This window comes from Hyperoodon ampullatus, assembly GCF_949752795.1.
Source record: "Hyperoodon ampullatus genome assembly, chromosome: 1".
Taxonomy (NCBI): Eukaryota; Metazoa; Chordata; class Mammalia; order Artiodactyla; family Ziphiidae; genus Hyperoodon; species Hyperoodon ampullatus.
Genome location: NC_136914.1, coordinates 122,011,790 through 122,025,191, shown reverse-complemented (window position 1 = coordinate 122,025,191; position 13,402 = coordinate 122,011,790). Strand labels below are relative to the sequence as shown.

At 43.8% G+C, this 13,402-nt stretch overlaps 1 protein-coding gene across 10 annotated transcripts in view; it reads right to left on the bottom strand.

Annotated features, from left to right (window-relative positions):
- Positions 1-13,402, bottom strand: part of TTC13 (tetratricopeptide repeat domain 13) — a gene marked incomplete at both ends in the record, with an annotated part of 70,302 nt that overhangs the window by 56,119 nt on the left and 781 nt on the right. The window lies entirely within an intron of this gene.

The window sequence follows — 13,402 nt, the reverse complement described above, 5'->3', positions numbered from 1 at the left end:
TCACAGGGGTGGTTGTGAGATTTAAATAAGGAAATATAAGTAAAGCATGTGGTGTAGTTTCTGACACAAAGAAGGAGCTCAAAAAATGTTTGCTACTATTGTTATCATGAGGTTGTGAGAATTGAATGAGCTACATTGTTTTGTAAGCTGCCCTTTTAACTTAATAGTATAATGTAAACACTTAACCATATGATTACATTTTCTTCTACATTATTTAAATTTAAACTTGGTGAGATTATATATCATTTTAATTTAATACTTTAGACATAAAATTTCAATTCTCTACAATAAACCTGCATTTTGTTGTTTTGTTTTGTAGACTTTCTAATCCCGTATAATGATGTTTATTCTGACTTCAGTATCATTGTTTCAATTACTATAGCCTTACAATGAGTGCATACATGTTAATGTAAAAGCAAAGCCTCATCACCTTTTTTTAAAAAAAATTTCTTGGCTATTTGGATAATCATTCTTCCTTCAGATAAACTTCAGTCATTTTGTTACGGTTCCAAAACAAAAAGCCCTGTATGATTTTTATTAGAATTGCATTAAAATTGTAGATTAATGAGGGGAGAAACACTTGACTTCTTTACAAAATTTAATCTTTTATTAACCTATGTGGAATTTTATAACTTTTATACAGGATGTACACGTTCAAGTCTGTTGTGATCTTAAAAAAAAATCGCTTGATAACCACAGATTCATCGGTGGTTGAATCTATTATTTGCTGAGCATCTACTATGTTCCAGTCACGGCCTTAGCCTCAATGGTTGTCAAAACCATAAATGACCCCAGTCCTTGCATATAGCATTCAGTGGGGAAGCTGACAGTAATCAGAGCCACATAAAAAAATGTCAGAATGCAACAGTTTAAGAGTCGTGACCTAGAGCATAATCAGGAGAAGAGGTGTGTGTGCTCAGGAAAAGCTTCCAGAGGACTGAGTAACGTCAGCTAACACTGATATAGTCACCATGTATAGGTACCCTTCCAATCCCCATTTTAAAGAAGAGGGAAACGAGGCCGACAGCCTAAGCAATTTGCAAAAGGCCACCCTCCAGCAAAGCAATGGAGGTGTTGGTTGGCTGCCTGCCATGAGAGAGTGAAGGCAGATCTAAGTGAAGTTAAGGACTTAACAGGTGAAGGCCCATGGGAGGCTGGCAGGACCGGGACAGTGGCCCAGGCAGAAATACAGCATACTGTCCATCTTTTGCCTTCTTAGCTGACTAGAGCTGAATATTTTATCTGTCCACATTATTGAACTTTTAACAGCTCTATTAATGTCTTCATTTACACAGTGGATAACTGTGCCATCGACACGTAATTGTATCAAGGTTTAATATTTATACTCACTTAGTATCTTATTTTACTGGACAAAACCTCCCCAAAGTGCTCAGTAATACTAGTGATAAAAGCCACACTCCTGGGCTTCCCTGGTGGTGCAGTGGTTGAGAGTCCGCCTGCCAATGCTGGGGACACGGGTTCGTGCCCTGGTCCAGAAAGATCCCACATGCCGCGGAGCGGCTGGGCCCGTGAGCCATGGCCGCTAAGCCTGCGCGTCCGGAGCCTGTGCTCCGCAACCGGAGAGGCCACAGCAGTGAGAGGCCTGCGTACCGCAAAAAAAAAAAAAAAAAAAAAGAGGCACTCCTGCTTAGTCCTGACGTTAACATGTTATTTGATGACCCAGAATTTCCTCAACTTTTGACAGTAATACTTTTATTTTTTTTTTTAATTTATTTATTTATTTATTTATTTATGGCTGTGTTGGGTCTTCGTTTCTGTGTGAGGGCTTTCTCTAGTTGCGGCGAGCGGGGGCCACTCTTCATCGCGGTTCGCAGGCCTCTCACTGACAGTAATACTTTTAAATTTAACATTTACAAACATCCAGTGGGAACCTGCTCTATGTGCCTATTTTGAGATTGATATATTTTACCATATAAAGGAAGGGTGGAGATCGATGTATTTTACCATATAAAGGAAGAATTCTCCTATTCTTTGCTTTACTAGAAATTTTAAATCAGGAAAGCTGGCTGAAACTTATGAAGTGATTTTGGATATTTCTTTATGATAATCATGATTTCTCTCCTTTGATCTATCAAGGTGATTAATTCAATTCCTCTGAAAGTTGAACCATCTTTTGTACTTCTAGAATAAACTAATTGATCAAGGCAGATTATTCTTTTTTTTGCTGGCTTCAGTTTACTAATATTTTAATTTGGATTTTTTTTGTGCGTGTGTGGTACGCGGGCCTCTCACTGCCGTGGCCTCTCCCGTTGCGGAGCACAGGCTCCGGACGCTCAGGCTCAGCGGCCATGGCTCATGGGCCCAGCTACTCCGCGGCACGTGGGATCCTCCCGGACCGGAGCACGAACCCGTGTCCCCTGCGTCGGCAGGCGGACTCTCAACCACTGCGCCAGCAGGGAAGCCCTACTTTGGATTTTTATAACTATGTTAATAGCTTTCTTTTCTCCCCCCCGCACTTTATCAGATTCTGGCATCAGTGTTTTTTGCTGGTTTGGTAAGGTCTGTGATACAAAACTAGTTTGTTCTAGTTGTAACTAGAGTTGTCTGGAACAGGAGGTTAAATTTGTTCTTTAATCTAAAAATATTTAACTCACTATGAATTCAATTATTTTCAAATAATAACCCAACCAGCTGTATTTAAATGCTACAGATTTCCATGAAATTAGGAAAAGTCTGTTTTCTTCCTTGTTCAGGTCATACAAGTAATTTCATTGTGATTACTGCAGAAATAGTCTCAAAACACATTACAGCATCTCATCTTTTTCTTCTACATCATCTTCCTGGGTATTTCTCTACTGCTTCTTATTTTTAACCTATTAGCAGAGATTTCTGGACCGTTGTCTCTTTTTTTTTTTTTTTTTTTTTTTGCGGTACGCAGGCCTCTCACTGTTGTGGCCTCTCCCGTTGCGGAGCACAGGCTCCGGACGCGCAGGCTCAGCGGCCATGGGTCAAGGGCCCAGCCGCTCCGCGGCATGTGGGATCTTCCCGGACCGGGGCACAAACCCGTGTCCCCTGCATCGGCAGGCGGACCCTCAACCACTGCGCCACCAGGGAAGCCCCCGTTGTTTCTTAAATTCTAATAGCCGCTACAGTTGTGCACATACCCCCTCATTCATTACACGCATTTGCATCTGCTCCCTACTTACACGTTAGCCTTATCAGATTCATCTATTTTATTCTTTTTTAAAGAAGCAGTTCTTGGGTCTATTGATCCATTCCGTTGTTGCTGGACTTCTAATTCACTTATTCTGGATTTGGTCTTCTTAGTCCTGCAATTTCCTTTATTTCCTCTTCTAGTTTCCCAAGTTTAGTATCCAGTTCATTTATTCCCTTTCTTCTTTAGTATTAAGATGCCATGGAAAGCTTCAGCAGGAAGAAAGATCAAAGACAGTGGGGAGAGAAGGAGATATGAAGGAAAAAGGACAGGGCTTTGAGAAAATTGGGCACAGGAAGACGAAAGAGGGACTGTTTCCCATTTGTGCAGCTAGAAAGGGGTAGTGCCTGTAACTGAAGTGGGGAGTCTAAGAGGAAGAGTGCTTTTAGGGGGAAGTAAAGCGCTAACTCTGGGTTTAAGCAATTGCTCATGAGATACTAAACCAGGAAGCTGTCTTGCATGTAGTTAGGAAATTCCAGAGAAAGAGCTACAGGTATAAATTTGATAATCATTAACTGATGGTAGATGATTAAGCAGGAAATGTAGGTAGGATCTCTAAGAAAGCTTAGGAAGCTTAAGTTTAATGGGAAGGAAAGAGCTGACCCTGGTGAGAACAAGATATTTAAGAGGCGGAGGGAGAATCAACTTGATAATTTACCTTTTTCTAAAGAGCTACCTATTTCTTTGAACTGTTCTACATCTCTGTCATAAAGCTATACAGAGAGTTATAACGATTCCTAAAGGCAAATACAGTTGACCCTTGAACAACATGGGGGTTTGGGGTGCCAATCCTCTATGCAGTTGAAAATCTGCGTATAACTTGTAGTTAGCGCTCCAAATCCGCAGTTGCACAACTGAAGATTCACCAACCACAGACTGTGTAGCACTGCAGTATCTCCTACTGAAAAAAATACGTGTATAAGTGAAACTGCACAGTTCAAACCCGTGCTGTTTAAGGGTCAGCTGTATTTGTTTCTTCTCATTTTTCTTGATTACCCTTGCTAGATAATTGTCTAAACTTTACCCCTTATTTTCAAACAACCAGCTCTTCTATTTAAAGCTCCTCTTTCCCTGACTTCAAATGTAATTAATTAGTTTTGCAGCAAAGTAACAGAGGGGTTCAGAGCACAGGCTGTGGTGCCAGACTGACTCAGATTAGATGCCTAACTGGCTGTTTGACTTTTGGGCAAGTCCTTTCATTTCTCCTAGCCTCAGATTCCTCATCTGTAAAACAGGAATAACTACCACCACATACCCTCTTAGGGCAACTGTGAGGAATAGACATAATGCCCACAGTTCACAGAATGATTGTTAAATGTTAGTATATACATCTAGGCTAAAATTGCTGGGTTTTTCTTATAAATTTCTTCTTCTTGCTTTCCTGAAGTTTATTTTGGCCTTCACAGTACTTTACAGCTTTCAAAATACTTTCACAGACATTATTTCTTTTGGTCCTCCATTCTCTGAGGCTGGTGGAACATACCTTGGGCTCACTGTACACGTGGGGAATGATGCTCAATTTTTTTTTTTTTTTTTTTTGCGGTACGCAGGCCTCTCACTGCTGCGGCCTCTCCCGTTGCGGAGCACAGGCTCCGGACGCGCAGGCTCAGCGGCCATGGCTCACGGGCCCAGCTGCTCTGCAGCATGTGGGACCTTCCCAGACCGGGGCATGAACCCGTGTCCCCTGCATCGGCAGGCGGACTCTCAACCACTGCGCCACCAGGGAAGCCCCGATGCTCAATGTTAATGGACACGTTTAAGGTCACAAAAATGAAGAAACAATGAAGCGAAGATTCGCCACAAATGCACTCTAGGACACCCCGTCGATAGGGGCACACGGCACATTTGTCACCACTCATTCTGCCAAAGTGGGGTCCTGGTAATAGTCTACTACAGCAATGCCATCCAACTTCTTTCTTCTCCCCCTCAACCTTACACACAGCTGACTTTAAGAAGAGCATCTTTGATGGAGAGACAGGAGCTGACTGTAGGACATGGAGACAGTGTATATAAACATCTTCTTTGAGGAATTCTGCTGTAAAAGGGAACAGAGAGATGAGGTGGTGGTTGGAAGGACTCGGTGGTCCTGTCTTTGTTGCCTGTTTTTTCAAGATGGGCGCTGCACCAGGCAGAAGCCACGAGTCCTCCAAGGAGACAGGACCACAGGCAAAGGCTATCAGTACAGCTGCGGGCGGGCTTACAGCTAGAATGGTGGGAAGGCGTGGAAGTTCTCAATCAAATAAGAGGAGAGCGTTGCCTCCTGCTGAGGAGAGGCGGTGTTACTGCAAAGAGCATGCGTGTGTCACACATTCCTGTCCTGCAAGGGAAAGCTGACTGAAAGCTTGCATTTCCCCGAAGGAAAATGTTTCATAAGGAATTCCACAGCTGCTTCTGTGCTCATCACTTGACCACCTGGCCCTAAGTATAACAGACGGTGGGCCAGGTTCACCTGAACACAAGGATGACTGGGCTTTTCCCATGGAGGAGCCAGAACTTGGAAGTCGGGTGCCACATATTTATCGACAATTCTGGTCCCAGGTGTAGGGTAACCTGGGAAGAGCAGACCGCGTTACCGTGGCTGGAGGAGCTCCCTGAAGGTCAAACAGGTGCTACACGGCATCAACTTGTAGTGCCTTTGCTTTTTTTTTTTTTTTTTTGGTCAATAACTGGACTTTAATGAGTAATTCTGGTAAAAGCGTTTTTGCACAGATATGCAGGTATAAAACATATAAAAAATGAACAAAAAGATTCCTTCTCTCCTTAAGTACATCTTAGAACAGCCATGACTAAGTTTAACGTGATATATATTTCAGAGCTTAAAACCCAAGAAACTTTGCTTTTGTCAGTTTCTGCATTTGTAAGCCAACCACTGTTGAGGGTAAAGCTAGGTCCCCCTGAAACCGAGCTGCCCTGTCAAGTTTATGATTAACCTATCTATCCAAGACTTTATTCTCTTTCTTATCCTGCTCCCTGTTCCCCTCAAGATTGAGGAGTATCAAAGAAAAGGCAGGGGAGGGTTGACCCCTGCGGGGTCCTCCCGGGTACCAAAGGCCCTCCATGTCACCTGTTTCTTGTTTGTGGAAAAAGGCTTTAGTCTCTTAGGTCTTCCCTGAGTTCCAAAGAGCAGACTCAAGCAGTTACCAATTAGGGAAGTGAGGGAATGCAGAAACTAAGGAAAAGCAGTCAAGCAAGAAACGTAATGGTAGCTTAAACAATAGTTCAGCGATAAAAGTCCTAGTTCCTCCTAAAGGACGATAAACTTGGAGTTAGTTTCTGCAGAAACTAAGACCCCACCCAGGTGGAGGATGGTGACGACCTCCTGATCACAAGCCTGTAGATCCCAGACTGGTTGGAACCAGAAGCTTGATGATTAAGATCCCCAAAACATCACCTTATTTCCTCACCACCAACCAATCAGAAGAAAGTCCACAGGCTACAACTCTCACCCCAAATGTTGCCTTTAAAACCCTTCCCTGAAAGCCATCGGGGAGTTTGGACTTTCTGAGCAGAAGCTGCCAGCCCTCCTGGCTTGGTGCCCTGCAAATAATCGTTGAACTTTCCTTCACCACAGCCTGGTGTCAGCAGACTGGCTTTATGGTGCCGTGGGCGTGCAGACTCAAGTTCGGTTCAGTAACAAGGACATTGTAGATTACCTTGCTGGATGGTCCCAGGTGGTACTTTTCCTTTAGAATGTAATAACAGGAAAAGTAATAAGAGGGAAAATTCTCCTCTGAAGAATTTATATGCTTCTTTTGTTCTAATAAAATACCATTCATCAGTACCTGAGATGTGTAAGTTATCATAAAACAACTTGAAAATAGAGGCTGCCCACTGAGAATTAGATTATAAAGTCAACATATAACTAGTCCTCTAGAACAAGGATCTGCAAAAGCCATCTTAAAAGAGACAGAATGGCTTTTTAGCAAAATATGAATGTAATTTGACTGAAACTGTATTAACTCACATAAAAGTAAAGTACTTGTAAAGAATGTATAAAACCAAAAGAAAAGGAGTTGGTCAGCTGCACAGAATGGAAAAAGAAGCATGGAAGCAAGTTACAGGGCGCCGATCCAGGAACAGAACAGGATGGCAGGTGCTGCCTCCAGCATACTGGGCAGCGGGCCTTACCCACAAAGGCTGCTCACTTAGCCTGGGGTTATAAACTGCGCTGAAAATGCATCGCAGGCTCAGGGTGGCACACACTCTTAAGAGCTGAAGACTTTCGCATAAGCCCACACGTACTGTCAAACATCATCAGCTCTACTGGGAAAGCTGAAGCAGATCAAGGCAGTGATGTGAAACCATTAGAGACAAGGAAACACAGTGTCACTGAGAACACTCCAAACACAGGCAGGAAAAAGTCACAAGAGAAGTCAACTGGTCTTTCATGCAGAAGTCGTGCCAGGTGGAGGACAGACCACCTGACATAGGACCCCCAGGTACCTGTGTGAAGAACGCCAGCGCCTGAGCAGAGTCCATGCACTGTGCCGGTTCCTGAGGCAGAAATGAAGCCACAGCAAATATTTCCCAATGAAACAAGGGTGACGTAGAATAAGACTTTATTAGCATGCTTAAAAACAGATAGCAGTTATTGATTTGGGGTTCTTTCTGGTTACACGCGTTAACTCAGTTTGTGAACATTTATGGAGCTTTACACTTGTGATGCACACATTTTTCTGCATATGTCATATTTCAATAAAGAGTAAAAATTTTAAAAAGACAGCAGAAGGAAAATGTTGGAAAGCATTAACCCGAAGTGCAAAGTATTAAAATTCTGTTATTTTAATAAATTTTGTACTTATTCTATCTGCAAGATAACAAACCCAAACAAAAAGATAAGATGACCTCTTGAAAACACTACACTGTGAAAAGGGGATGCTTTATAAGTTGGTCAGTCAGGCAAGTATCTCTTGAGTACAAAGAAGCCAAGCTGTCTCTACAGGCTGTAAAAGAGACTACTTGAAAAGTTTTTATATAGAAAGTACTCTGCCACTTCTGTAGTCATGCTCCACGTAGGTTGGTTTAAAAACCCAGGCCACATATCTTTTGCCCTCATCCAGCGGGGAAAAGAATTAACCTCTGTCACCCAAAGCTGAACACATCTACCAGTGCACAGAAACTTGTAAAAGGTAAACGTAATTCTTAACAACAACATATCTACAGGAAGAAGCTAACGAGTATGCAAATACCCTGGGCTACCAGCTTCATCGGGCTCTCACGACAAAGAGCCATCCCTAAATCAGAGAACTTTCTGAAAAATGTTCACCCTCACAGTGATCAGTCGTCTGGGCTGGTTGAAGTAACAATACACGAATCTCTTCATCACTCCGTGCCTCAGTCTCTGCGCTCAAAATAAGCTAGCTCCTTTACACTGTCAAATTTACTGTGTATGCCTTGAAAAGATCAGAAGAGATCTGCCACAAAACTGTGTATGATAACTAACGCAGATAATCAGGGCCAAGGGGAAAAAGGATCAAGCAAATACACTAACAGTAAGGGTTACCACAGCTGCCGTAACTGAGCATAAAAAACTTGGCTCTTCCCCGCAGCCAGAGCAAAAGAGGAAGCAGCTCTCATTATAGAAGTTTCCCTCTATTGATTCCTTACCACCTCTAAGACACAGCAGTAATTTAAGGCTGTGGGAAATAAGACCGATTTCATGTATTTAAATAACCGATTACGCAGTTAAGAGAGAGACCATAAATACTGACAATCTCTTTAAGTCTGACTGACTTTGTCAAAAACACAGAGCTAGGTTCACAGCTACTTCCTTGTTTTTCTGGCAGTTAAAGCTCCCAAATCGGACAGACAATAATGTTCCGTTCTCCACAACGAACAGTGGGAAAATGAAATAAACTCAAAATTGGGATTGTTAATTTCAACAAGCTAAAGAAAAGTACTTCAGGTTGCAAATTAATCATTGAACTTGACTGAGGCATTAAGCACGGATAGTGCTGATGTCACCAGTTAGATGAAAACTACCCGAAGACATCAAGTACAAAACCACCTCACCTAGGAGCAGACGAAAAACTCTCAAGAAGGCAGTTAAGAAAAAAACAAGAAAAACACATAAATTCACTGCTCTTATTAATACATTTTCAAATAAGGAAAACAAAAGTATTTTGTTGTTGTTGTTGTTGCGGTACACGGGCCTCTCATTGTTGTGGCCTCTCCCGTTGCGGAGCACAGGCTCCGGACGTGCAGGCTCAGCGGCCATGGCTCACGGGCCCAGCCGCTCCGCGGCATGTGGGATCTTCCTAGACCGGGGCACGAACCCACCTCCCATACATTGGCAGGCAGACTCTCAACCACTGCGCCACCAGGGAAGCCCAACGAAAGTAGTTTTGAAACAAGTACTAGAAATGCGTATGTTTGAACTAAAATACAGGTGGACCATCTATAAAGAACACATAAAGACATATTTAATACAGACGAATGCTGCACTGGAATAAGATGCAGCTTAACCTTGGTAGGAAGAGCAGAGGAGAAAACCTGAATTCTTGAATCAGTGGACAAGTTACAACTTAACTAGACCTTACTTTACCAGATCTATGACATCAGGGGGTCAAGTTAAGATACGGCTAAGCTCTCTCTCTAAGTCTCACTCCATCCGGGTCTCTGCTCGTGTCACCTTAGCAGAGCCCTTCCCAGGTCACCTCTCAAAGAAGCATCCCCACACCACTCTATCCCTCAAGGCACTTATCACCAGGCCTATTGCACACTGCTCCCTCCCCCACCAGAACACAGGCTCTACTGAGGAACTCAGCCGACTGTGCTGTAACCCCAGGGTCTACAGCACTGAGTAGAATCTAGGAGGCACACAAACAGGTTTTCAGTTAAAGAACAGATCCAGGGACTTCCCTCGTGGTCCAGTAGTAAAGAATCCGCCTTGTAATGCAAGGGATGAGGGTTCGATCCCTGATCAGGGAACTAAGATCCCACAGGCTGTGGGGTAACTAAGCCCGCGTGCCACAACTACTGAGCCCGCGTGTCGCAAACTACAGAGCCCACGCGCCCTGGAGCCTGCATGCCACAACTAGAGACAAGAAAACCCACACGCCGCAACTAGAGAGAAGCCCATGCACCAGAATGAAGAGCCCACACACCGCAATGAAAGATCCCGCATGCCTCAACAAAGATCCCACGTGCTGCAACTAAGACCCGACACAGCCGAAGTAAATAAAATTTAAAAATAAATAATAAATAAATCTTAAAAAAAAAAAAAAAAGAACAGATCCAGTCCCCTCTACGGTTCAAGTATTAGGTTCAATGGCACATCCTTGCACATAATGTAAACATAAAATTCTAGGACAAGTTACCTAAGACTATAATTTGCAACAAAGCTTAAGGGCATAGGACTTTATCAGTTATATTAGTAAGAAATTATACTAACACGCAAATATTACTGACGGGAAGTTCACAAACTGTCGGGAGGCCAGGTTCAAATCCTGGCTCGACTCTCTACCGTGTGACCATTCTTAACTTCTCTTTGCCTCAGTTTCCCCTTACATAAAATGGAGACAAAAACAGTACCTATTTCAGTGTCAAGTGCTGTGTGAAATAAGGATGCAGTGTTGACAAGGATAAAACCGAGGGAAAGAATCAGGGGAAAACTGCTGTTCCTTATTTCTTCCCACAGTTCCAAACTACAAACAGGGCAAAGATAACAAGGAAGGGAGGGAACATTTACTTTTATTTGAAAACTATGTACATTACAGTGTTCGTGTTTTTAAAAGAGCAAGACAATTTTCACCACGGGAAAACAGAATATCGGAAGTCTGTGGTTACACATGTTTTTCAAATAAAAAGCGAAATGTAAAAACGTGCTAGAGGAGAAAAAGCTGAAGCGGGGGCTGGGGAACAGGAAAGCCAGGCTGAGGTCCCTGGCACTGAGATCACCCGTGCTTGTCGTCTGGGCAGCTGGGCCCCCTGAGGCTGCTCCCTGGGGCCTGGATTCCGGCCACTGCCATTTTGCTGTCCAGACAGCTCCCACCAGCTGTCCTCTTCGGCCCTACAATCACTGGAGGTTCTGCCTTAAGAGAATACATACACAGCTCATCTGAAGGTGTGCAGATTCAGACCCAGGCAGGCATCAACTCAGTCATTTTATCCAAAAGCAGGGGGAAGGCTTCTGAAAAGTGGCTGTGCAGCCGTGGCTGCCCTCTGAATAGGGCCTGGCTTGATTTGGATAGGCTTGGGCTGGATGAGCCAGCAGGGACAGTGACGTGATTAATAGTTGGTGAGGGCAGGGCTTGATTCTGAATAACTGATTAGTTCTGGATCCTGGCACTTGCTTAGACCCTAATGCTGATCATATGGGGGCTCTGGATGCAGAGCATGAACCCCTCAGGCTACAATCTGGCTCGTTGTAAATCCTGAATTGCTGTTCTTCCTGGAACAGAGAGGGACTGAGGCAGGTTTCACTTGCTTCTACCTGGCTGTCTAGGACAAGGAAGGAGAAATAACAGACAGGTGGGTGAGTTTCTACCATAAAAGAGACGGCTTTCGTCACACATTGTGGCCAGCAAAGCTAAGGGGAACACCTGGAGACCCAGGTAGCATAAGCAGTTGACCCTGGGAGTCATTTCCTGAGGTGGCCGCAGGAGCAGCAAAGCCACTGCAGCACCTGTGGGCAGCCACTGGGACACTCACATCAGCCCAGGGAAGGCTGTCTGGAAGACGTGTCACCAATTTTCAACAGCATGCTCTTAATTCTAAACTAAGAAAATAAGTACTACACGGAGGGGATAAAGAGAAAATTGAAACATTTAAATAAATTATGCTTAAAGCCTCAAAATACAGTGTTCATCCTCTGAAGCAGAGAACATTAGATAATGGTCTCCATATGTGAGGGAACGGAGGATGAACAGGATTCCTCCAAATGCCCTGGTTCTGAAAACCTACATTTATCATTATTTGGGTGAAAAGCATAATACAAGTCAGAGGTGGTTCAAACGAGGAATCTTAACCATTGGCGAAGCCTGATGCTACAAAGTGAAATGAGCCACCTATATCAATAATATCAATTGATTTCATAATTTGTATCTTTCATTGCCTAGACTCTGGGTCTCCCTTAGCCAGCGAGCATCACATGAATATAGGAGGGAAAGGAAAGGAAGATGTACATACTACCTACTATATGCTTGTAAATATTACAGATGCTTTTTCCCTAACTATAATCACTGAGTGCTTCAGACAAATGCTGTCTGGAGTCTGACCACCTGGGCTCCTCCCCTTCCAGCTGTGGGCCCTCAGGAAAGTGATGATTTCACTGTGCCCCAGTTTTCTCCTCTGAGAAAAGGAGCTACTATCCAATGACGTAGTTATCAGTGCTCTGACAGGCTGAGAGTACTGCCTAACCAACCTAAAGCTGTCACAACAGCACAGGGCACACAGCGAGCACTGCGTACGTGTACGATCGCGATTTCCCATTTCCCTCACGGCATCCTTGTGAAGAAAATAAAACCCCGTAATTAGGGAACAGTGTCTTCAATTTACAGAGGAGGCAATTTTGCAAAGACACGCAATTAACCTGCTCGGAGTCACAGAAAGTGACAGAGGTAAAAGCCATTCTCTTTCCACTGTGCAGTGCTGGCCATGGCATTCATGCTCTTACCAGCCACGGCTTACTTCAAAATACAGAAGTCACACAGCCCTCGGTGAGCGAGACGTCCTCAAGGAAGTCAGATTGTGCTGAAAGGAAATCAGACTGTGCTAATCTCGACATTTCATCTCAACCAAAAGACACTTATTGTCTTCCCAGGTACACAATGCTAGACAGCTGTCAGGCCATAAAAGCAAGCAGCCAGCTCCTAATGAGTTAGGTAGACCCGGACGTTTCAAAAGCAAGCCTTAATGGAACTCACGGAGGGCAAGAGGAAAGGGAAAGGACAAGGGAGGGGATTAAAGAGTAAAAAGACTCACTACAGACCTTCAAAACGAAAAATGTACATATCCACCTTGCCCCTGAGGAATCTGACCAGGACCTTAAACTGAGGCCAACAGCGCCCGATCTTAATGAATGAACTGGCCCAGTTCCAACACACACACAGCTCTGACATACACAGGTCCGCAGGGCCCTTTTGACTCTCTGGGAGACACCTGACAGATCACAGGTCAATCTTAAAACACCTGGGAGCAAGATGTCAATGAACAGATTAAATGGGGTTACTCTTCTGTTTCCTCCTTTCTTCCCAGGGATCAAATTTTTACAGGCTATGTTTGATA